Source organism: Elephantulus edwardii, unplaced genomic scaffold, assembly GCF_000299155.1.
Source record: "Elephantulus edwardii isolate Elephantulus edwardi_28Jun2011 unplaced genomic scaffold, EleEdw1.0 scaffold00019, whole genome shotgun sequence".
NCBI lineage: Eukaryota > Metazoa > Chordata > Mammalia > Macroscelidea > Macroscelididae > Elephantulus > Elephantulus edwardii.
Window position 1 is genome coordinate 7619501 of NW_006399769.1, and position 26291 is coordinate 7645791.

Here is a 26291-nt window from a genome sequence, read left to right on the forward strand (position 1 = left end):
AGTGTTAGTGGAGTTTTATATATGTTCACCCATCACCAAAAGAATTAAGTAAATAAAAGTTTAAGAAAATAATAAATTAATACCTGAACTGTTTGTTTGTTATCCCCTCTTAAAATACTGCAGGATGCACTAAGTTCAATATGGCCCTGTGGTTTTCTAATCACATCACTCTGTATGAAAGAAAGAAAATAAATAAAATATAAAATGACTGCTTATAATAGTAATAGTGCAATGGCATAAAAGGATTTAGGTGTGTCGGAGTGAGTGAGACTGGCTCAGGATTGGGCTGGGTTCAGGCTTAGGGTGGCTAGGAGTCGCAGGTGACTCAATGGCACATAACAACAACAACATAATCTTAACAAAAAGAAATGCGTTATATTATTATTACAAAAAAAGTTTTTCTTTTACTTTTCAAGAAGAGTGAATTGGGGGGAGGGGGCGGGCAGGGAGAAAAGTGCAACAATGAATGACTGGAAGCCCTAAGTCTCTGTAAAATTTCATTAAAATTAATAAGAAAAATGAAATTTAAAAAATTAAAAAAGAGAAACAAATAAACAAAAAAGATAATACATTAAAAAAGGGGGGGGAAGAAATCAGAAGCACGAGGGACTCAGTTCTAAGTAGCAAGCACTTTATACTTACTGGAGATTTGTAATAGAGTAATTCACCACCTTTAAGAATAAACCACTTCCTCTTCCAAGTCTTGACTTTTCCACTCATCTTTAATAAGTAACCAGATTTTTCCAGTGGTTCCTAATTTAAAAGATTAAAAGAAACCCAAACACATTAAGTATCCTTTTAAATGTTCAAACTAACTGATTCACTCATGTGGGGGAAAAAATAAAGCCTCAATTACATTTTTCCCATTTTCACTGGAAGACAAGCTCGTTTTCAGAAGCTTCTGCTCGGGCTGTGAGCATTCGGTGTCTGTGGAGTAAGCATCCGGAGGAATTGCATAGTCACTTTCAGAAGTCACAGAGGACAGAGATACACCTAAAAGAAGAAGTAAAGAAGTCGTATCAATAGTGAATGCTGGGGTGGTACAAATTCTAGTTGTTAATTCTCCTAAGTAATATAACTATTCCAAATCCTACATTTTCCATGACTGGCTCTATTTTCTTGGCCTTCACCATGAAGAACTAGATTTAAAGCATTGAAAGAGTCTAAAAAAAGTGCAAGAATTACAAATAATAAAAATATTCTGCATGATTATAACTATGTCGTTTTTATATATGTAAATAATATAAGCAATAGTCTAGCAATATACTTCTTATTAAGAATTATAAAGAAGTATAACTGACACACAGGCAAATGTCAAACCTTAATTTATTGATTTTTGGCAATCACATTTTAAACCACTTAATTTTAGTAATCATTTTTTACTCACAGTATGAAGATTTATCATTTCCAGACCACTGTGAAAGGAACTTGAGTAATTTATCAATTCTGTTTTCTACCATATGTCTTAGGAATACCTCACTAAAACTGCTATCTGACACAATAGAATGATACTTGAAATAACACTGTAGCGCGGACATTGATTATTACAGAAAAATTTGAATATTAAAAGGTCATGTCTTAATTAGATACTTATATTTAACATTGGTCCAATAACATAAAAAAAGAACAGGAGCTAGACATGTAATTCACTTAATATTCAGACAAAAAGGGTAACCATTCTGTACATTATTCTCTGCAGATTAGTCCTTTTTTTTCCTCGTGCTGAAATCTGACAGCAGTTAAATCTCGGCATTTTTCCAAGCTATTGTGTGAACAGGATGCTGAAGACCATTACCACACAACACAAGGCAACATAAGGACTCTTCCGTTAACCAATTTAGGCACCCTTCAAAAATATACTTTACAATCCTGTTTTATTTCTGTCTAGGACACTGGATGTCAGAGGTCAGATATAAATAAAGGTATATATAAGCAGCAAGATTACAGTCAAAAGACTCCGAAATTAAAAATTGCAGACATAGTGAGGCTGGCGAAGCCCCAGCCACATCACTCTTCAAGGCTCAGGGTGGAAAAACAAATGAATTTGAAAGTAATCAATGTTACACATTAAAGAAACAAACCAACCACCAACTCCAAATAATATGATTTCAGTAGTATTTCTCATTTACGTTCAATTAAACATGAACTCATTTGGATTTTTTTGTCGTTTTCATAGAAGCAATAAATCCTAAAGACATATGTAAACTAATTTACTTGCTAACAGCAATAAGGTAAAAATCAATGGGATAGTCGAATAATAATTTACTAGCCTTTATTAAAAAACCATTTGGAAGTTTCAAGCTATTATTTGGAGGATCACTAAATAAGTTTGGAGATAAATTATTTTTTAAAGCAGCTTTACACATGATTTTTAATACAATGAATAAAATAAAGAGCTTAGGTCATTACCTATTATTCAATCATTTGAGAACTAGGTCATTTCAGTACTTTAATAAAGGACATATTATGACAATGTAGGAAGATGACACAACCCTGCTTGCTTAAACTGAGGAGGACCTGAAACACATGCTGCAGAAGGTCAAGGACTGCAGTCTTCAATACGGATTGAAGCTCAATATCAAGAAAACAAAGATTCTCACCACCGGGCTGAGTGGCAGCTTCTCATGATGGATGGTGAAGAGACTGAGACTGTAAACAGCTTGGCTCTACAATCAGCACTCTAGGCACCAGCAGCCAGGAAATTAAAAGACATTGTGTTGGGAAAGTGTGCTGTCAGAGACCTCTCCAAAGTACTGAAGAGCAATGATGTAAATCTGGAGACAAAGGTGCACCTGATACAGGTCTTTGTAATCACTTGCTACACATCAGAGAGCTGAAAAATTATTAGAGATAATAGAAGAACTGATGTCTTTGAGCTGTGTTGGAGAAGAGTATTGAATATACCATGGACTGCTAAGAGAACAAACTGATTTGTCCTAGAGGGAGTGAAACCAGTCTGTTCCTTGGAGGCAAGGATTCTTAAGCTTCCATGTGACATACTTTGGACATGTTGCAAGGCGAGATCCATCCTTGGAGAGGGACGTTATGCCTGGGAGGGTAGAGGGACAGCACAGGAGAGGAAGACCCTTGATGAGAAGGACAGATTCAGTGACTGGGGTAATAGGGTAGGTGTGTCAGAGACAATAAGATTGGCACAGGATAGAACAGGGTTTAGGGCTGTTGTACATATAGTTGCTATGAGTCACAGGAAACTCGATGGCACATAACAACATCATGACAATGTTAATATATCATTCTGAACTACCCATTCATCAGTGTGTCCTAATACGAAAGCTCATGTGCTTGTAGTGATGCTGAAGCTATGACATGGTATTTCCAACACCAGTGGGGTCACTTATGCTGAGCACATTTCAGGGAAGCTTCCCAACTGAGACAGACTACAAATAAAGGCTTGAGGATCTTTTTCAAAATTAAAATCTTGTGGATCTAAATAGAACACTGTCATACTAACTTGTGATGTAAAGGTCGGGAAGAGGGATTAATTAATCAAGGAAAACATTATGCTTGGTGAAGAAGAGGACCAGCCAGGCATGGGAGTCCAGCAATGAGACTGACTGGAACAGCAGTTGTAATGGATTCGAACATCCTAGCAATTGTAAAGAGGACACAGGATTGGGCAATGTTTCAGTCTGTCATACCTAAGGTCACTGGAAGTCAGAGTAAACATGCCATCAGCTATCTTGTCTAAAATTTTCCTCACCTCGTTTCATGGCTCTGGGACTGCCTGGCCCACTCCTGCTGCGTGTGTCGGACTCAGATGTTCGGGAGCTGGATCTGGAGCTGTCTTCTTCTTCAGAGCCAGAGGAGTCATCCAGGAAGGGGCTGCTGCTAATCTGGGTGGCCTTCTAAAGCAAAGCAAAACAGTTTCTCTGTAGCCATCATCAAAGTTTCCCCTCTCTTTAGACAGACATTGTCTTAACAAAGTCATGGGAGAAGATTTTTTTCAAAGAATACATTCTGCATTATAGAAGTTACATGCTGTTAAGCTTCCAATACCAATCAGGAAAGCATCCATCAATAATAAAAGATTCTAGAAATACTAAGGCTTCTAAAATGTGGCCATTCTTATTTTAATTAGTTGCCTCAAGCAAGGCACTGACCTTGGCACTTGCACAAAGATCTAACACTTTAATCATTACATCACTAAGAATATATTTTCTTTAAACAAAAGTCTCACTGGGAGAGAGAAAAAAGAAAATCACACAGGACACAACAGAACTGACTCCGACCTCTAATATGCTGTAAGTATCATCTCAAGACCCTGCCATCTCCTCAGTTTTCAGTCTCTTAGTTTGAACTTTTAACATACTGCAAATTCAAAGGCTGGGTAAAGGTCAAGAATGGAATCTGGAGCTGAAATAAACAGTTGTCTTGATTCATTATGAAGAGAGCCATATGTTTAACAGCAACATGAATGAGTTACCCCCTTCAAAGTTGTGTATACTGGGGTTGTCATATTCTTGTATATCAAAGAGGTATAAAGTCCTGATGTATTATAGGAAGGCATCACAGTAGAACCTGAAACAGAGGGAGAGGGGGGAAAAACCAAATTATTTAGTATTCATTCATTTTTAAATCTATTTTTAAATCACATTGGTCTTATTACTATGAATGCGAATTAACAAAACTTTTAACTAAAGACCAAGTGGACTGACACAGGCTATAAAATCTATCTCATGAACTATTGCATGTCTAAGTTTATTCATCCTCTCATATGGTTTATTATTTCATAACATATGCTAGCTTCTCAACCAGACGGCAGGCTTTTTCCAGCACGAATCACAGTTCTTATTCCCTTGGCATCTACAGTCCACACTTACCTCTGGATGATCACAATTGAAGAAAACACCTGCCTACTAACTGATCCAAGTAGGTAACACCCTATATAAAAACAGTCTGACTTTTCATAGTCTTACTACTGATACGATATCAAAGTAACTTAATTCTTGAGCTTTTACCAAGAAAAAGTCATGTGGAAAAGCTAGAATTTCTTAAATGCTAAGAAGAGAGGACAGGTGATAATTAATCAATAATTACTTAGAATACAAAATGGTATAGATATTGCGGAAAACAATCTGGGGTTTTCTTAAAAAAACTCGAGCTATACTCCCTGATTTCAAATCCTACTACACTGTCATGGTGGTTAAGACAGCATGGTACTGGTACAATGAAAGACACATAGATAAATGGAATAGAATTGAAAACCTGGAAATCAGGCTATCTACCTATAGTCAACTGATTTATCTACCTATGGTCAACTGATTTTTTACAAGGAGATGAAAGCAGTTTAGTGGGGAAATTAAAGCCTTTTTAACAAACGGTGTTGGCAAAATTGGAAAACTATCTGCAGAAATTTCAAGTAAGATCCACACCTCACTCCATACATAAAAACCAACTCAAGGTGGATCATGGACCTAGGACTAAAACCAAAGACTATAAACTTATAAAACTTATTAAAGAATAGCTTGGAAGAACTCTAGAAGTCCTAATCCACAACATCAATAGTCTTCCAAGCATCCTGAAAAATTTACAACCAGGAGAGGATAAAATAGATGAATGGGCTGTTCTAAGAATCAAATCCTTATGTATATCCAAAAAGCTCTCCAACAGGGTAAAAAGGGAAGCCAGAGACTGGGAAAAAATATTTGGTAATGACATGTCAGATAAGGTACGTAAATCTAGAATTTCTAAAATACTCCAGCACCGCAACACGATAAAAGTAAAGAACCCAACTGAAAAATGGGCACAGGATATGAACAGACACTTCACCAAAGAAGACATTCTGACAGCCAATAAACACATGAAGAAATGTTCAAAATCCCTAGCTCTATGATAAATGCATATCAAAACAACTCTGAGATATCATCTCATCCCAGTCAGCAGGAAGCAACAAATGCTGGCAAAGTTGTGGAGAAACTGAAACCCTTATTCACTGTGGGTGGGAGTGTAACATGGTGCAGCCACTATGGAAGGCAGTATGGTGCTTTCTCAAAAAGTTGCAAATAGAAATACCATTTGACGGAGCAATTCCACTACTTGGAATATACCCCAAAGAAACCATAACCGCCACCCAAGCGGATATATGCACACCCATGTTAACTGCGGCTTTGTTCACAATAGCAAAGAGTTGGACACAACCAAAGTGCCCATCAACAAATGAATGGATAGAGAAGCTGTGGTATATTCACAAATGGAATACTATGCTACATTGAAAAACAAGGAACTCATGAAATATTATTCAAAATGGGGGACCCTGGAGGACATTATTCTGAGTCAATTATCTCAGTCACAAAAGGACAAATATTATGTAGTGCCACTGTTGTAGAATGGGACTGACATCAGGGTTGGGGTAAGACTGAGAAAAACTGCATAAATTATGTATAGTACATTGAAACAGATGAAGGGAGAACAGTTTAAAAGTGATATATATTGTAAAACAATGAAAGAATTTTTTCTTTTACTTTTTACTAGGGGGGAGGGTTGGGAGGGGAGAAAAAGTGCAACAATGAATGAATGGAAATCCAAAGTCTCTGTAAATTTTCACTGATATAATAAATTTTGAAAAAAAAGAATTTAAAAAATACCAGAATAGACAGAGAAATGCATACATAGGGAAAGATTATACCATGTGAAGACTTATCTACAAGCCAAAGATATCAAGGTATACCCAGGGTTGCCAATAAGGAAGGGATTGACATAGCAAGGCTCTGATTTAGACTGTTAACCCTCAACATTGTGAAAAAATAAATTTCTGTTCCTTAAAGTTAAAAAAAAAAGTATATTATGGTTATTACAAGAGTTCAAGAATGAAGATTGCATAGTGGAGAGTACTCAGGGCAGGGAAACTGTATACCAATGAAGGAATTTTTCTTTTACTTTTCAGAGAAGAGTGAACTAGGGGGAGGGGTGGGCAGGGAGAAAAGTGTAACAATGAATGGAAATCCAAAATCTCTATAAATGTTCATTAAAGTTAATAAAATTTAAAAAACAAAACAACACTCGAGCTCGACTTGCCATACGATTTAGCTATTTCACACCTGGGTCCGTAACTTAGGGACCTAGTAGAACTAATACACAAATATGCACACCTATGGCCATTGAAGCACAATTCACAACAGCAAAACAGATGGTAAAAACACTTTTCAAAAATGCAGTACATGCATACAATGGAATACACCTTAATGATGAAAATGAGTTCCAAAAATATCTTACAATGTGAATGAACCTGGAGAACATCATGTTGAATAACCAAAATTTCATGTTCTCCTTTTTATGAAATTACATGAATAGGTAAACTTACAGAAACGAATATTCACCAGTTCTTCTTAGGGTTGTTGAGTTGTATTTGACTCAACTGCGTGCAGCACTACTATTCACTCATTTGTGGTTATGATGGATGGGATGACATGTAAGCTGGAGAAGTACCCTCTAGGCAGTATTCACTTTGCTTGTATAACCTAGTTTTATAACCTAGGTTTATAAACTAGATTTAACTAGTAAAACCTGTGAAAGTCAGCATCTGAATATGTTTTAAACCTGTTAAAAAAGTGTAATTCTAATATTTTCCACTAATAGCAAAATGACAGCAGTGAAAGTTCACCCTGCCAAAGATGGAAACCCTGAAACATAAAAAGTATTGTTTTGTTGTTTAAAACTGCATGGCTTGTAAATAAACTAGTGTATGATAAATAAACTACCCCCGCCCCCCATACAACCCTGCATGGTTTAAAATCAGAAAAGGTGTGTGTCAGGGTTGTATCCTTTCTCCATACCTATTTAGTCTGTATGCTGAACAAATTATTCAATTCAATGGACTCTTTGAAGAAGAATGTGGCATCAGGATTGGAGGAAGATTCATCAACCATATGCACTATGTTGATGATACAACTTGGCTTAATTACAAAAAGTAAAAGACATGAAGCATTTGCTGCAGAAGGTAAAAAAACTGCAATATGGATTACATCTCAACATCAAGAAAACAGAAACCCTCTCCACTGGACCAACAGGTTACATCATGGTAAGAAAAAGACTGAAGCCATTAACAATTTCCTTTTGCTTGGATCTACACTCAATACTCATGAAACCAGCAGTCACGAAGTCAAACAACATGCTGCACTGGGACAACTGCTGTCACGGACCTCTTCACAGTGCTAAAGAGCAACAATGTCAGTGTGAAGACTAAGGTACACCTGATCCAAACCATGGTAATTTTAATTGATTCTTACGCATCTGTAAGTTGGACAATGAGTAAGAATGATAGAAGAAGAATCAATGTGAAACTGCATTTCACATACTTTGGCTGTATTATCAGAAGGGGTTAGTCCTGGGGGAAAAAAAGACATCATGCTGGGAAAGGTGGTGGGTCAGCAAAAGAAAGGACACCCCTCAATGAGTTGAAATGAGATCAGATAGGTCAGAGATTGTGAGGATGGCACAGGACAGAACAAAGTTCAGAGCTGTTGATCATAGAGTCTACGAGTTGGAGAGGACTTGAAAGCACCTAACAACAACAATTACCTTTTGAATTCCAGATCTCACAGGTTCACTGCAGGAATGGAAAGATGGCATCAAATACAGAGGGAGTTCACACAGCCTCACTGATATAACTGATGTAAATCACTTTGTACATTTTTTAAAAAAGGATGAAAAGGTAAATACTAAGTTGTCTATAACTGTGCCACAATTGTACAACCAAAAGAAAACGGCTAAGTGGGTAACTACAGATGCTGATACTAGTTAGACATAAGCAGGCACCTCTTGGATTAGTTCTCTTGATTCAGGGTTTGGGGCCATGGTCTCATAGACAATCCAGTCAGCTAGGCTAACACATGTTAAAGTTTATGCCTATCTTCCTGTATGGGTAGAATCTACAGTATTAAATGCTCACAATCGACCTTGTAAGACAGAGCTATAGGCCTTTATCTGGAGAAAAAGAGAAAGGAAGAAACACAAGAAACAGAGAAGAAAGTGGACGACAGTACTGTCTATGTGAACCAATGCCTCCTCTCCCCTGTAACTAGATGATACACACCTACCACTGCTGAAAATTCTGTTCAGAAACAGGATACACAAATCCTGATAAAAAGGGAGAAAAATGTGACAGAATTTCAAATCCTTAAAAGACTTCTGAGTTACTGGACCTACTAAAGTGGGAGAAGTTTCCAAGTCTATTGACTTTAAGTTCCCAAGTCCCTGAATTGTTATTCAAACAATGAGTTGAAACCACCCCCTGAAGTCACCGCTAAATTAAGTAAACTATTTAAAGGGTTCATCATCCATAAACATTGCATTAAAAAAGAAATTATATAAGACCAAAGACTCAATAGCTATTTCACAGAATGCGGAGGGGCAGGGCAACTAAGTAAATAGAAGAGAAACAACCAAAACAGAAATAAAGAGAATATTCACACCACACATTCAATGCAATCACTGTACCTAGAAATACTGCAACAGGACTGAGTTTTACTGTGCATATTTTCAATATAAAATAAAATTTTTCAAGGAAATAACCCACTGTTACTTTTATTATTTTTGAGAAGTGATTATATTATGAAAATTACTTGTGGGTAGCAGCAATGTTTAAACATTCTAATTATTATGAAAAATTTAACAAGAGGACAAAGATTGAGTTTTGCCAAGTTGTGCAGCAGTATTAAAGAAATATTAAAATGCTTTAAATGCATTTGATACATATTAAAAACAAAATCTACTAGTGTGAAGTCCATATGACTCCTGGTTACCCTTCACAGGGTCTCCAAGGCTGTAAACCTTAACGGGAGCAATCATCTCACCTTACTCCTGTGGGTCTGAACCACTGACCTGGTCAATAGCTCAACGCTATGCTACCAGGCCTCCAAAGATATTGGTACTAAATCTATGAAGCACAAAAGTTTAACCTGGATCTGCTGGTTGTTTTTGTTTTTCACTTTAAAAAAGTGAAGGCAAAGTTTTAAACTAAGTACTTAACCTTTCTGCCCTGAAGAAATGAAAGATTCTAAATTATTACCAATAGAGTAAGTATTACTTTTAGGTGTGTTACTGGGCTATGCTGACAAGACACAGTAGTCTCCATTTTATGTGAAAGTTGCTATGGAAATCCACTACAAATATTTAGCCTGAAAGTTGCTACTGTAAAGATTATAGACTCAAAAGAATGGTAACAGTTACTTATATACAAATAGAATACCTAGAAATGGGTTTAAGTGGAACCTGTAGGCAATTTTATGATACTCATTAGCAACCTGTTCTCACAGATATGGAAGGCTATAGTTTTAATACAAACTAGGAGTTTGAAAACCATAACCCCTTGATGCTGTCAGTTATCACACGCCATAAACGAAACACGCAAATAATTTCACATGGTCACAGACACCATTAAGGCAGACGTCTCATGTGTCAGTACTTTTAATGTTGCACACAGCCAAGCAGACAGCTCGGGACACCCTGTAGCCTTCGGGTGTGTTGCCAGCACCGCTCTACAGCAAACCCCGCTTGTACCCACCATCGAGTGTGGCTCGCCCATGACTTCACTTTGGGAAGGATCATTAAGAATATCTTCAAATCCAATGGGCTCATCATTTCCCCTCAAAATATCAGGTGAGAGGTTTGAACTTGGAAGAAATGGGAGACACTGAACCTGCTGCAACGGCCTTGAACTCCATCTGCAGCTTCAGGGGGGCAAACAGACCCTGGATGTTCATCAGGGTGGAAAAGTTCATTTTATCTTGGTTGAGCTGGACATTTTTTTCTGATAATTCAAGAGGATGACTTGGCAAAGGTTCATTTTTCACACAAGAAAACCTTTCCAAAGAAGATCATGGCTTTCAAAAGGACCACCGGCTGATAGTTCAGTTACTGGGATGCTATCTTTTAGCTAAGATCCAAGTCCACAGGAATTCATCTTGAGCCACTTTCATACAGCTGCTCAGCTCCTCTGTGCTCAGCCAGCACCCGAAAAGAACCCACTGTTACTCCCCCGCCCCGTTACTTTTAACAGATGGATTAGCAGTGTGGGTGGCACAGTATAAAAGGAGTTGTGCTTACCCATAGACCGTGCCTCTCTGACATTTGAACCACCAGCAGATACAAGGAAGAAAGATGGGCAATCTCTCCCTGTACTGCTGACAGTCTTGGAAACCATAAGTGATTCCAACTTGACAATAATGAAAACATGTGGGTTAGGGGACGTACAGCGAGGGGCTGGTAGAATCAACCATAGAAAAATTTCTTTTTTTATTCCTGATAATTCTGGGTTCATATGTTTTCATTTTTGTAATGAACATGTGTCTCTTTTAAAATTTTTTTGGTGGAGAGAACAAGTGGAGGTAATGTGTTTAAGCTCTGAATATAAGACTATAGAGATCAATGTTTCTATAATTTTAAAACACTCAAACTTGAGTTTATTTCTCTTTCAGGTAAAAGCCTAATAATGTACTCCTTACATAAGAGTTTAGTATGTATATATCCCCATACCAAGATCAATGAATTTCTTTTTAAGATATAAATCAGCAATCTTAAATACACACAATCACTTACTTTTATTAACATTCTCCATATTAAAGGCCTCAGACATTCGAATACCTGATTTGGCTACAGCATAAATTCTGCTTTCCTAGAAGAAAGATTTGAACAGAGTAAAAACAATGATTAATTTCAATACAGGTTTCTCATTTGTTCTTTATTCAATATTAACCAGAATATAGACTTATTATGGGACTAATGACTAGGGCAAATCAAATAGCCATTGTGAATGGTCCTGAAGAACTTTTTCCCCCACTCATTATTTTTTTATCTTTGTTGTCAAAGATATTTTGACCCATATTTTGGGGGGGAGTATTTTAAATTCATTTAAAGAGATGAGAAAAAGGTAACAAGATTTACAATCACTGTCACACAGCAGCACTGTCTTTACTAGTCTTTAATAAAGCTAAAGGAGAAAAATCCTTGAACTAACACTAACACATTCTCTATCTCTTTATATCAATGAAGTAGCCCTGTTGGTGCAACAGGAAAGCACTCTGTGGCGCCAGGCACCCCTGGGAGAAAAGACAGCAGTGAGCTGTCGCAATTAGAACCCTGGAACCCCGGAGGCAGGCCTACTGCACCCAGAGGAGGCCGGCGAGTATACACTGACTCCCTGGCAATGAGTTTGGGGGTTTATTTCAATGAACATTTAATTCAAGTAGGAAAAAAGAACACTGAAGGAAGAACAATGAATGAAATTTAAGAATTGCAAGGGAATTTATAATACCATCTTACTACCAAAGTAGCCTTATTTAATTTTCTCTTCTTTGAGCCATCTTTGAACATCTCTTCAAACAGAAAGGCCAATCATCTTGCTGCCGTAAAAGGAAAAAAGGACCCGTGTAGCTCCTAATGCATAGAACACCACATCCTGAATGTTCTAATGTGTCTAAACTAGACATAGTTGATTGGACCAGGGCGCAGCAGGCAAGCTAACACAGTCCACCCAGGGGAGCCAGTGGTCTACTAAGTAGCTGGCATAATATCTCTATCATCAACAGGTCAGACTGAAGAAGAGTGGTCTACACAAGTCAAATCCTATCTCTATGAGAAGGTGGTATGATACACACAAAGAGACTCACAGGAGGGGGCAGAACAGAAAGCAGTAGGCAGGTGAGAGGAGGGAATCTGAAACCACGAAAGAGTGAGGAGATCACTTACCAGCAACAGGAGAAAAGACAGGCAGTATAGACAAGATGAAACACTGGAGCAGGGCACTGGGTGCCACCTACTGGGTGCCACCTGTTTCTATGATGCTAACAGTCAGAGATGCTACTGAACCATCTAATGTGCCGTATTTTGAATGATAACCAATTAGGAAGTGATAATCTTTAAAATAAACTTTTCTTGAGGTAACTAGAAAGTCTCTTTTCCTTAAAATGTTTAACAAACTCAGACATAAAATCAGCACTATTTGGCTAGGAGGCTTTTGAAAAGCAAGACAAGTTTTGTAGCTTGAACAGAATCAGAAGAGAAAAACAAGTATTTTCCTCTTTGTAGCAGTGAGAGAACTAGCATTCTAGAGATCTGAATGAGAATAGAATATCATCAATACTTTGAGTTGTTGTTGTTGTTGTGTACTATGGAGTCAGAGATGACCCACAGCTGACCTTCAAGCAAGCTTTCAGAGGCAATAAATCACAGGGAAGACACTGTCTACCTTTCTCTTATGGAGTAGCTACTAGATTCAAACCACTAACCTTTGGATTGACAGCATAATTCCTTACCATTAAGACACCAGAGCTCTATACTTTTTAGTAGCATTCAAAATTACATGACATGTTTCCAGACAGTTTGATATGGATACATTAATGAAATGATCCCTTGAAATCAAGTAAGAGTAGACAAATCTTCAGGTCTAAATTTATACCCAGAAAATATGGCTGCCTTAACTTGTTGTTGGGTGTCATCAAGTTGACTCTGAGTCATAGCAACATTATGTACAAAAGAACAAATTTCTGACCTGTGCCATTTTTATAATCTCTATGGTGCTTAAACACTGTTAAGTAAGTGTGCCAATCCATCACATTGGTTTTCCTCTGTGAGGACTTTAAAATTATATCAATCTCTAAATTTATAAATGGAAATGAACTCAAATGAAAAAATTTTGCAATCTAGATGGTTTAAAAAAAGCCAGAGGTTAAATGATGCTAATATGTGAAGGAAAATTCAAATCTATTAGATAATTTCATTTTGTTGAAAATACAGGAATTCTTTCCAATCCAGTCACAGAGAAGTTTATAAAAAAGATAACACAACTGATGAGTTAATTATTTGATTAATCAGAAGATCCTTTTAGTTAAGGCAATAGATTGCTGAACTCATGAAGAGTAAAAGTCAGTTTCTTCTAAAGTAACCTAAGTTCAAAATACTCAAAATTATGTCCTTAAGAGGAAGCTCTCATCTCTGCATTTCCTCTACACACACAAACACAGAGAGAAAGAGAAAGAGAGAGAGAGGGAGAGAGACTGAGAGAGAGAAAAGGAGAGAGGGAGGAGAGATTTTCCATGTGGTGGTGTTGGTGATTGTGTACCACAGCTGACCCTCCAAGAGCCATAAATTTGGAAACAATATTTTTAAAACTGACATCAGGGCACAGCTGAACAGGAAAAGAAGTTTTAAAAAGCCCTGAAAATGAGTGCCAAAACAAGCATGCAAGCTAAGGTATATGCACTGAACAAAGTTCTAGAATTACCCAAGAGGGGAACCGGTGGAGGGGCGGGGTCGGCGGCTTGTTGCACGTGGCCTTCTTTAGCAGGTCACAGGCTTCCTGGTCGTCTGAGCATGGGGATTCCAGAGAGTCATGGGAGAGTGATCTATCATCACAACTAGTGTCCATGTTCTCCAAACCCTCTGGACTGTCCCCATCGAGGAGATCCAGATCTGTTTCCTGAGGTCTCAGAGGTCGTATCATGCTTATAGCGTTTCTGTTCATACCAAACATCCTATCTGAACTTAACTGTGGCTGGCTTAAGTGTCTTTTGGCTAGAGCTACACTTATACTGAAAACATTAGGAATCTTTGGCTTTGAGGATGGCAGGTTTGACGAAGGAATCATTTGTGCTCCTTTTCCCAGGAATAAATTAGGATGCTTTGCAGTCAAAGCTGGGGTCAAAATGGGGCTTGGCGTGTTGGCTTCACTTGATGAAGAGGAATACTGTGGTCTTTGAGACTGAAATTTCTTATTCAGTTCATCAGAAGAACTATCTTGCTCCTTTTTACTTGATTCAGAATTTCCCTTTCCAAGACTATTCTGAGCCTTCCATTGTGCCTCCTGTTGCCAAGAATATAGTTTCTTGTGTTCTGATAACTTTATGCCAAAAGCCTCTTCTTCAAATATAGAACTGCTGTCATCAGATGCTGTCAGATACGCTTCACTTCCCATTCTGCTGCACCTGGCCCCTTCCTCTGATGTATGACTAGAAAGAGTAGACGTGCACCTGGACTTGGATCTTTCTTTGCTTCCCTCTTCATCATCAGAACTCCAGTCACTCACTGGAGCCCCAGAATTCTGAGACGTATCACCATCTGTTGCAAAGCTTGCTCGTGCTTTTTGATTCTGTGTTAAGTCACAAGTGGTCTGATGCAATGACCTTTGAACTTGGCTGTTTTCTTCAATTTGGTTATCAACAGATTTTTCTGTAATATCCATTTCTAGAAAAACAAACATCAATTGACTAGATGGCTTTAATAATATAATATATAAATTTAGATTCAACTACATTTTAGAAATTGGCAGTTTCCTATAAAAAATTAGTTTACATTATCCTTTTTTAGTTTTACCTCATCTTAAAATAAGAGTTTGTTGCAACAATGAATGAATGGAAATCCAAAATCTCTGTAAATGTTCATTAAAATTAAAAAAAAAAAAAAAAAAACCCCCATCAGTTTGAAAACTATAAGCTTTATGTAAGACATGGAGCCCTGAACACTCAATGGAATAGTATCAAAATTAAACAATTTTTTTTAAAAGTGGCATGATGGAAAATAAAACTAGCAATAACCTAAGGAGAGATAATAAAAGCAACAAAATGTGAGGTTGAACAATTCTGTCAAAGAAAGTAACTCCCTCCCCCAAAAAGCCCACTTTATTTTAGAAGCAGAACAATGACAATTTTCTTTCACCTAAATTTTATAATAAATTAAAATATAAACTTGATGTTTATATTTAAGTAAAAAACCCCCTAAGTCCCAATATAATAAATATGAAAAACTATAAACTGTAAACAGAAAAAATTTACTTCCTCCAATTCTGGTTTAATCCTAACTACAAAATTGTCATAAGAATAACACTTTAAGGGAGCTCTGATGGCCTAGTGGCAAGAAGCTGCACTGCAATCCTGAAGGCAAGTGGTTCTAATCCACCAAATGCTCTGCTGGAGGAGAGGCAATCTCTTCCTCTACCAGTCTGAGCCCATTTGACTGTTCACAACAAAGTGGGGTATATATAGACACTATTTAAAAAAAGAATTACACTTTTCAAATGTCATTCTTGTTGTTGTTTACCGTTGATTCAGAACTGACCCAAAGCTGACCCTCTGGGTGATTTTCAGAGGCAGTTTAACTGCATAGGAAGAAACTGTCCCTTTTTCTCCCTCTTCGTAGCTGGTAGATTTGAACTACATGCCTTCAGGATTGCAGTGCAACTTCTTACCATTAAGCCACCAGAATTAGATGTGGCTTATTTTATGTTATGTTGCTATTTTGGGGAATGGAGTCTCCCTCCAGTCTGGAAGTCAGCCAGCTAAGCGGGTGGGATGGCTGGCGTCTCCATGGTGGCTCCTCTTGGTGGCAGTCAGGCAATGGAAGTTTCTGGGGTCTTTTTTTTTGCGTTGTGTGTTACTGTCCTGTTTGGCCTTCAAAAGTGGGTGGGTGGCCCTTACCCCTTATGGGTAATTAAGGGTGGGGTCGAGCCTAAGGAGCCTGCTCCAGACTCTAGTTTCAAATCCTATCAGGCCCTGGGGCTTGTGGCCCTCGGGCCAGCCTTTAATTGTTTTTGGTGAAACATTCTTCTACATTGTGTAACCCTGGTATGTACACTTGCTGTACAGAGGTCACTCGTGGTTGCTATGAAGCTGAATACTGTTACCCATGGTAGACAGTGTTTGGTGAGAGGCTCCCCGATGAAAACAAGCTTGCAAGCAGGAGTGGCATCCACTTCCACAATAGCTTGCCTTTGGAAACCCTATGAATCTGGAGAAAGGACGAAAGTTATACAGGAGGTGTCCAGGACTTTCATTCATAGAGTTGCTATCAGTCACCTGCAACTTGACGGCACTTAACAACACAACAACATTTGTTACGTGTCATTGAGTTGGCATGAACTCACAGCTGATCTAGCAGGTTTTCAGAGGCAGTAAATCACACAGTAGGAGACTCTGACTCTCTCCCCCAGAGCAGCTGGTGGATTCAGACCACCTGCCTTTGAGCTGGCAGTGCAGCTCCTCACCACCAGGCCACCAGAGCCCCCCTCCTCCCTTCTTTTTGTTTACAGCACAATTAATAGATATAAAAAATTGGTTTAACCAACAATGAACTAAAAGCTTACACTGACATGAAAATAAAATAGAAAAGAAACTGAAACTGAAACTATGAAAAAATAGATAAGGCTTTTATAATTAAGGAAAAAGAATCTCAACAAAAAACTCTAAAATTCTCTTTCACAGGTGGTTTGTTGAATTTGAAAGTGAGCAAGAGCTTCAGCAAGGACAATCAGAACTGAAAGTGACACACGATACAATGATGGTCAAAAAATGGAAAGAAAATTAAAATGGTTACTAAAAAAAAAAAAAAGCCAAGTTAGAAGAACATAAAGGAAAATAGCAAAGAGACTCCGGCTGGTCAACCATTATGCAGTTTTCATAACATTTTATGAGCTATACATTTTCTCTTTTATAGGAAGGAAGCTGGAACAGAAATAAAAAAAGATGTAATGCAAACTTAATATCTCTAAATATTTGGGAAATGTCTTACAAAGGAAATCACAGTAGAGTTGCTAAAGTAAATAGGTGCAACCCAAACAAAATTTAGAAAGGCTTTAAGACAAAAGGAAAAAAATCTACTTGCCTAAACATTCAGGTAAGTATTTTCCTCTTGAAGGACAAATGGGAAGTACTTAAATTTATTAAGTAAAAAAGGCATTAAATTTTTCCTTGCTTTAATTTTCTCTTTAGTATATTTCATGTCATTCAAACATATAATACTTTTTATAGCTTATACAAATAAAGAATAGAAAATGGATACTTTTGATGTGAAACTCATTATAATCAAGTATGGAATAGAAATACAGACATGACAGAGTTCTGATCTGACACGCAGCTTAAACAAGTACCCTGGAGGTGGAGCTGCAAAATTTTTATTATCAATATTACTGTAGGAAAAGATATTAAGTGAGGAACAAGTATCTTCTCTTATGTTTCATGGGCAAAATACCAAGAAAATTCAAAATTACTAGGTATAATGTATCCGTACCTGCTGTGCTGTATTGCTGGGGGGAAACAAAGGAAAGCTGGGATAAATAAAAAACAATGCATTTAAACAGATGAGTGAAAGAACTGTCTAAAAGAAATGTAAGATTAGGTATTATCTGCATGACAACAGTCCAGAACAAGAGGTGCATAGCAAAGTGGGCTGGGCGGGAAGGGGGGAGATGGGAAAAGGAAATTGTGCAACAATGAAAGAATCTTTTTTTAAAGAGAAAAGCAAACGGGGCAAGGTAGAGAGGAAAATGTGCAACAGTCAATGAATAGAAATCCAGATTTTCTGTAAACTTTCATTAAAATATCAATAAAATTTTTAAAAAATTCTATTATAAAACACCAAATTATCAAGAAAAAATAAACATACCTTTAGATTAATCCTAGCAAATTATTTTTTCCTTCAAAATGATTCCAAAGTAAATTCCCACAGTTTGTAAGTACCTTCGATATTGTTTCTTTCAGTGAACTCAGGCTCCTCCGGTGAGATCTTGCTCACTTCCTCTGATTGTACTACCTGAGGAGGACTCCTTGCTCTAGATGAAAAGCACCCAAAGGTCAAGCTGCTCAGGCGCTGGCCTTCCGAAAGCTTGGGTGTGGAGACAGCAGAGGTCTTCTTCCCTTGAATTTCTGCAAGACTGGCTATCAAGTCAAATTCAACACAAAGGCAATGAAAATCTCAGCAAATATAGATTTTTTGTTGTTGTTGTTTAAGAACTTGGTGAGGTATTTCTAAAGTTAGATAGAAATGAAAGGCTCTAGAGTAACCAACATAATTTAGAACAAAAATAACATTAAGATATTAATTTAACTAAACTGCACCATTAGATTCCAGTACATACCTACTGGCCACCACATCAGTTGCTGTTGAACACATTTTGACTCAAGGAAACACAGTTTCAATGTCTGGCTACAGAGTTTGTCTTTCAATATGGCTTTTCTTTTCTAGCATTATTTTAATGTAGATGACTGACCATGTGGGTGGGCAGGACTGTGCGAATGAGGCATGTTGGTTTATCCACAAAGGGATTGGCTGTCTACCATTCCCCAAGAGGACTGGCCAGTCTCAACAATCTACAAGAGGACTAGCTAGTCTTACCAATAAACTGAACAGCTCTAGTTGCAGAGATGGGATCTTCTCCCACTAGAAGAGGAAAGAGACCTCTCTCAATCAAGTGAAAAAAGAAGCAGATGTTTTGAGACAATAGCACCAGCCATGGTCAAACTAGAGACTTGATGTGAAATAAGACCTTGGGGGCCAAGGGTGGAGAGCCAATATTGGCAGGACTGAGAATTTGGGAACACTGAGAGCTACAAAGCTTAAGGCTAAGGTGCCTGTGTGCCCATTTTGGGAGCTCTATTAGCTATATTGTTATTAATATGGATTACAATTTTTTGGCTTCTTCACTACAGTTCTGTGTGGTCTGTAAGCTATCATATCGAATTATGAATCAAGCAAAGCAGTAAGATTGGAGTTGAGATAAATAGGAAGAGGATGGGAGTGTGGGGAACATATCTGACCTCACTGGAATTAGTTTTGTGTTACTAATGTTGTGTTGATGGGGAACAGTTTCCCTTTGTGAAGTTGATAAAGGTCAGACATCGTAGTCCCCATGTGGCCCTTGCACTTTTTACAATGACTTTTCAGAATTAGATCTCCATGGAACTCTAGGGGTACCAAATTGCCAGTCACTCAATAGCAGCAATGTAGTCAACCACTTGTGCCACTCAAAGACTCTACATATCTATTCGAATAATAAGGAATTGTCCCTGCCAACCCAAACGTGTGAGATTCAAATCCACCAGATATTCTGCAGAAGATGGTGACAATCTCATCTCATGAGATACTTTGCCTCTGAAAATCCTCTGGAGGATCAATTACATGTTCATTTTTACTCCTTGGTGCACGACAACAACAACTACAATATCTAAACTGACTGGTCATATACCATGTAAACTTTACAAAGCCTAGAAGGAAAAAAGGTACTACTATCTGGAAAATAGTTTTATGTCTTCTTTTTTAAAGTTTAAAATACACTGCCGTATGATTCAGCCATCCAATTCCTATTATGTATTTTAATTTCCATTCCTATATATTCCAATTAATAAATAGAAATAAAAGCATGTCTCTATACTTATACACAAATGTTAGGAGCAGTTTTATTTGTAGTTGGAAAAAACCAACCCAAATAGGGATAAACAAATTATAGCATACCTATGTAATGAATACTATTCAACAATAAAAGTAAACTATTGATATTGATCCACCAATATGGATATAACTTAAAATAATTCTATAGAATATAAGAAGTCAAAGAGTAAACACTTTATATTTGCATTTATATGAAATTCTAGAATATACAAACTAACAGCAAGGGAAAGCTCATCACTGATTGGTGGGGGACCAGGACAGTAAGGTAGGGAAGAGAGTTCACAAAGGGGCAGGAAGACACAGCTAGAAGTGACAGATATATATGTTTACTATCATGAATATGGCAATGATGTCATATTCACATATACCTGTAATAACATATAAAACTATACATTAAATATGTTTTTATATATAAAATCATACAATTTTACATCAAAAAAGCTGTACAAATAAACATATGACAACACTCAAGGGCACATACAGAAATGGGCCTCCACTGTTCCCTTCGGATTACGCCTTAAACCTGCAGACACAGCTTTTTCCACATCAGGAGGTAACAACAATTTCTACCCGCTTTGCAGGAGCTCCAAGTGCCATGTGTTAGGCTATTAACCAAAGAGCAGCAATTTGGATCCCCGAGGTGTTCCATGAGAGAAAAGCAGGTAGTCTCCTTTCACAAAGATTTACAGCCTTAGAAACCCAGTGCAGGGTCACTGTGACACCCAATTTGACAGCTCTGGATTTGGGTGGGTTTGGAGGGCATGAGTATATTGCATGGAAGTTCTAAGTTCAGGCTAAGAATCAGTCTTAAAAAAGAAGCAATTAAAAAAAAGAAAAGAAAGGAGTATTTATGTCTAAAATCTTTCACCGTTGAACTTGAAAATTTCTGGATTTTAATACAGATGCATCTCATGCTTAGGAGTTTTACATAATTTCTGTGATGGTAGAACCTCGTTATAAGTAGTTTACTTCTAACTTGTCTTAGACACCTGATGAGTTTAGCAATAAACAGAGCAAACTTTCCTTCATGAAAAAGTTGCAGAAAACAGATTTTTCAGACAATATAAAGTTTTTTTAAATGGTCGCACAATTTGATTGGTGGAGGGAAGGATTGGTAAGGGAAATGGGAAAGATCTGGTGTAAAAAAACAATGCATAGGAACTTTATGAACTCTATATATAAAACCAATATAAAATAAAATTTTGGGGGAAAAAAGACATTCACTGACATCAAATTAAGTCCAACTCATGGTAATGCTCCAGTGGGTTCCCAAGGCTATAAATCTTAATGACAGGAGAAAAACTATCTTCTCCTACTGAGCCGCTGGTGGATACAAACAGTCGACCTTTCATTTAGTGGCACAGCGTGTAACCAACAACATCCCAAGGGCTCCTTGTTGCTGTTGTGTACCATGGAGTCAGAACCGACCCACAGCTGACCCTCCATCAGGTTTCAGAGGCAGTTAATTGCATGGAAGGAGACTGCCCACCTTTCTCCCTTGGAGCAGCTGGTGCATTTGAACTGCATGCCTGTGGGAGCACAGTACAATTTCTTACCATTAGACCACCAAAGCTCCTTTCATCAGATAAAATCTGATTACATCCTTTCCCTCAACAGTGACCCTGCCTCTCAGCAGAGCATGCTGGTTTCAAATTCTATCTACCCATCCCTGACACTAGACTAAGATTAGGGAAGGGAAACTACATTTTTTAAAACAGGAACCAATACTCTGTAAAGCTGTAAGTCCATGTTAACTGATCTGAAGTGGCATTCAATTGGGTGCTCACATGCCAGAACGTCAAGAAGGCAAAATTATATCTACTTTTATAATTAAGTCCAAATTGATAAATGGGTGATTCGGAAACAAAGGGAGGAGGTTCGAAGGGCGACAGATGCTCAGTCAGGCCTCTCCAATTATCTCTTTCTAATCCTTGCCGTCCCTTCTCCACTTGCAACTTGACCTTGCCTCTCCAGGTTGCCTCTCCAGCAATGCAGAAGAGCACTCTTCTTGCCCTTTCTACTGAAAACAGATCTCATCAGTCTTGTTGGCTTCAATTCTTCCACAGATGAAAATATCCTCCTGGACTTGTCTAGAGCTAAGGTCCACGAGAATTTCTTGGTTGATCCTGTCATATTGGTGGGCCCGTAATCATAAATCTTTACATCTTCCATTCACAGATCTACAGATTTATAGAACATTTACCTGGATATAGGAACTTGGGATTGATCAGAAATTTTCTCTTTCATAACATAAATACTAAATACTAAATAATTAAATACTAGCAAAAAATTATCCACCAAAGCCATCATAGACTAAGTATTTGTACCTTGTAGTGTTCTTAACTCTTCAGTTTGGTTTTGGTTGATCAAACGAAGATTCTGATTCTCTAATTCCAGCTAAAAGAACATAAGAATAACCTTATGAGAAACCCCTGTAAAATGAACTAAATTATTATATTTAAAAGATATTAATACATACATATGGTATACACAGGCAAGAGGAAAAGGCAATTATGATAAATTTCAGATTACCATCACAGGCTATCAACCTAGAAAATTAAAGCTTCAGTATTTTTTTTCCAAATCTCAGAGTTTTAAATTATTTCATGCCTTGTATCTTTCTTCTGTAAAATTCTTTTAAATCAAACTATTTCATAATTTGACCTGTCACATTAATATGTGAACTTTTGTTACACCAAAAAGTTCATCTTTTAAGAAATAAACATACATACTATAATTATTTTAAATTAACAAATTAGAACAAAAATTTACATTGATACCATGTGTCCATCAGTGTTTTTCATTCTAGAAATATACTGAATATTGACGTGAAAGCTACTTATTCAAAAGACAGCAGCACCACCAACTGATAAGAATTTTATTCCCGTTTGAATGATATGTTCTAATGACTTATCTACAATTTAAAAGAAAAAGGTAAAACAATAGAAGAATAAAGCAATAAATACCTCTTTTAACTTAGCTGTTATCCAGTCTTTGATCCTGGCTGCTTTCTCTTCTACTATTTTAGCTTCTTTTATTCTTATCTGTTTCTGAAATAACATTAGCAATTAGTTTAGTAATGTTCAAATACAAGTTACTGATCTGAAAATATTGTATCATTAGTAAAAAAATAAAGTCCACTTGAAACCTACTACCAAGTTGATGTAACCACTCACAAATTACCATATAGAAGAAAAATTTTCAGAAATCCAACAGGTATATAATAAATAAAAAAGCATGTGCAAGTATTCTAATTTTAAGAGCAGCTACTCATTTTCTCACCAACTATAAACACCAAAACAAATCAATTAAGTCTAACAACAAATTAAGCATTTCAGAGTATGGTTTAAGGTTTAGAGTAGGACCAGTCAAGGTTCAGAGAGTACTATAATGCATGGCTTTTTAGTAATCCTATGGAGCAGTTTTATTCTTCATGTACAGGCCTGCTATGATAACAATTAGCAATGACAATACCTGGTGATGACTACTTCACTATTGAGAATGTGACTATCATATAGTTACATATAATAGTCACATCATATATCTCCCAATGGATGGAGCTTGGGCTGTTGGAAATCAATGTTAAAGAAAGAGTAATCCTCAGACAAAACAACAGAAAAAGTTCAAAACAATAAAAATGTAAAAAACTTAACTAAAGTATGAACTTAATCTTCTCTCAACTGAACATAAAAATCATCTCAAGGACGAATTTGATGCAGTGAACACTAACAATCAAAGACCAGAGGAGCTGTGGGATGACATCAAGGATATCGCCCTTGAAGAAAGCAAACACTGCAGAGAAAGAAAAGACCAAAATAGACATTAGAAAGGACTTTAACTTGTCTTGAAAGTTGTTGTTGTTATGTGCCGTCGAGTCGCTTGCGACTCATAGCGACCCTATGTACAACAGCCCTAAACTCCACTCTGTCCTGTGCCAATCGCACGGTCTCTGACACTCCCATCCCGATTACCCCAGTGACTGAATCAATCCACCTCATAGAGGGCCTTCCTCTCCTGCGCTGTCCCTCCACCCTCCCAAGCATGATGTCCCTCTCTAAGGACCAGTCTCTCCTCACAACATGTCCGAAGTATGTTAGACGGATCCTCAGAATCCTTGCCTCCAAGGAGCCACCTGGTTTAACCCTTTCCAGGACCAATCTGTTTTCCTAGCAGTCCATGGTATTCTCAATACTCTTCTCCAGCACCACAGCTCAAAGGCATCAATTCTCCTTCTATCCTCCTTGGTCATTGTCCAACTCTCTGATGCATAACAAGTGATTGCAAAGACCATGGCCTGTATCAGATGCACCTTAGTCTCCAGAGAGACAGGGAAGTAAAAACAAAGAAAATGCTGAAGAGATGAACAGAAGAGTTTAGAGGGAAACTTAAAAAGACAAAGCAAAGAGTTATAATGAAATTGTAATGAAAGAGCTGGAGTTTGCAAGAGGAAAGAACACACAGTATTTCTCAACCTGAAAACATTAACAAACTTAAGTCCTGTTACCGTTATTTTAGATGCTATCAAGAATGACTCACACAGACCTATGAACAAGTGACGTGAGCTCCTTATCATCTCTGACACATTCAAGCTCATTGCTAAAGCCACCATGTCAATACATATATGTGGGGTTTTCCTCCTCTTCTCCTTCACTGACCCTCATCTTTCCAAGCATGAGGTCCCTTTCCAAGGAACAGCTTCACCTAGCTACATGCCCAGTGTATGAAACATGACTTCACCATCTTTGTCTCCAAGGAGAACTTGGGCACACTTTTCCCAAAACATATCTACTTATTCTTTTGGTGGTCCATGGGATATTCAGTACAGTTCTCCAACACCTCAACTCAAAAGCATTGATTTTTCTACTCTCATCCATATTCACTGTCTTGCTCTAAGATGCATTACAAGTGACTGGAAAGACCATGGCCTGAATCAGGTGCACCTCAGTCTTTACATTGATATCACTGCTTTTAAGCATTTTGGAGAGGTCCCTGACAGAGTTTTTCCCAACACAATACATCTCCTGATTTCCTGGCTGCTGGTACCAAGGGTGTTGATTTGCTGATTCAAGCAAGCTGAAATAACTGATAGTTTCAATTCTTTTTCTATCATAATGTTGACTGTTGGTCTAGCAGTGAGGACCTTTGTTTTCTTGATGTTGAGATGTAATCCATACTAAGGTAATAGTCCTTGATCTTCTGTGGCATTTTACATCCTCTTCACTTTCGGCAAGCAAAGTTCTGACATATCTATAATGAAGGTTGTTGATGAATGATGTAGGAAACATCAAGCAATGATGGAAGGAATATACAGTCACTTTACCAAGAATTGATGAACACTGAAGTATTTCAGAAGTAGCAGAAGAACAAAAACAAATGGTAAGAAAAAGTTCAAGCTGTACTGAAGGTACTGGCAAAACATAAGGTACCAGAGCTGATGGAATAGCAGCTCACATGTTTTAACAAACACATGCAGTTCTACACATGCTCACTAGTCTACATCAAGATATCTGAAAGACTACTATCTAGCTAACTGACTGGGAAAGACCCATACTTGGAAAAGACTCATTAAAAAAAATGTGAACCAAGAGAATGCAGAAATTGCCAAATAGCATCATTAATTTCATATGAATGTAAAAAATTGCTGAAGTTTATTCCAAAATGGTTTGAATAATGTATCAGCAGGGAACTGTTGATATTCAAGCTTGATCCAGAAGAGGCCATGTAACTAAGGATATCATTGCTGAAGTCAGATAGATATTGGCAGAAAACAGAGAAACATGTTTGTTGTTGTTGTTTGGTGCTGTTGAGTCAAGTACAACTCACAGAGACCCTATGAACAACGATCTGAGCCCTGTCCTGTCCTATCACATCAGAGTCAACCGCAGCAGTTACCGTATCAATTCATCTAGTCAAGTGTCTTCCTCTCCTTTGCTGACCCTCAAACATTTTGAGCATCACGTCCCTTTCCAAGGAATATGTTCTCCTAGAAACATGCCCAAAGGATGTGAGATGAGGCCTTATCATCCTTGCCTCCAAAGAGCTCTCTGGCTGCACCCTCATTATCCTTGCCTCCAAAGAGCACTCTGGCTGCACCTTCTCCAAGACATATTTGTTTGTTC

The 26291-nt window shown here is 37.6% G+C and overlaps 2 pseudogenes; both read right to left on the reverse strand.

Moving 5' to 3' along the window:
• Positions 1-1762: 1762 nt before the first annotated feature.
• LOC102857479 lies at positions 1763-1980 on the reverse strand (annotated as a pseudogene).
• An 8395-nt stretch (positions 1981-10375) lies between these two features.
• Positions 10376-10921, reverse strand: LOC102857887 (annotated as a pseudogene).
• Between the last annotated feature and the right edge of the window lie 15370 nt (positions 10922-26291).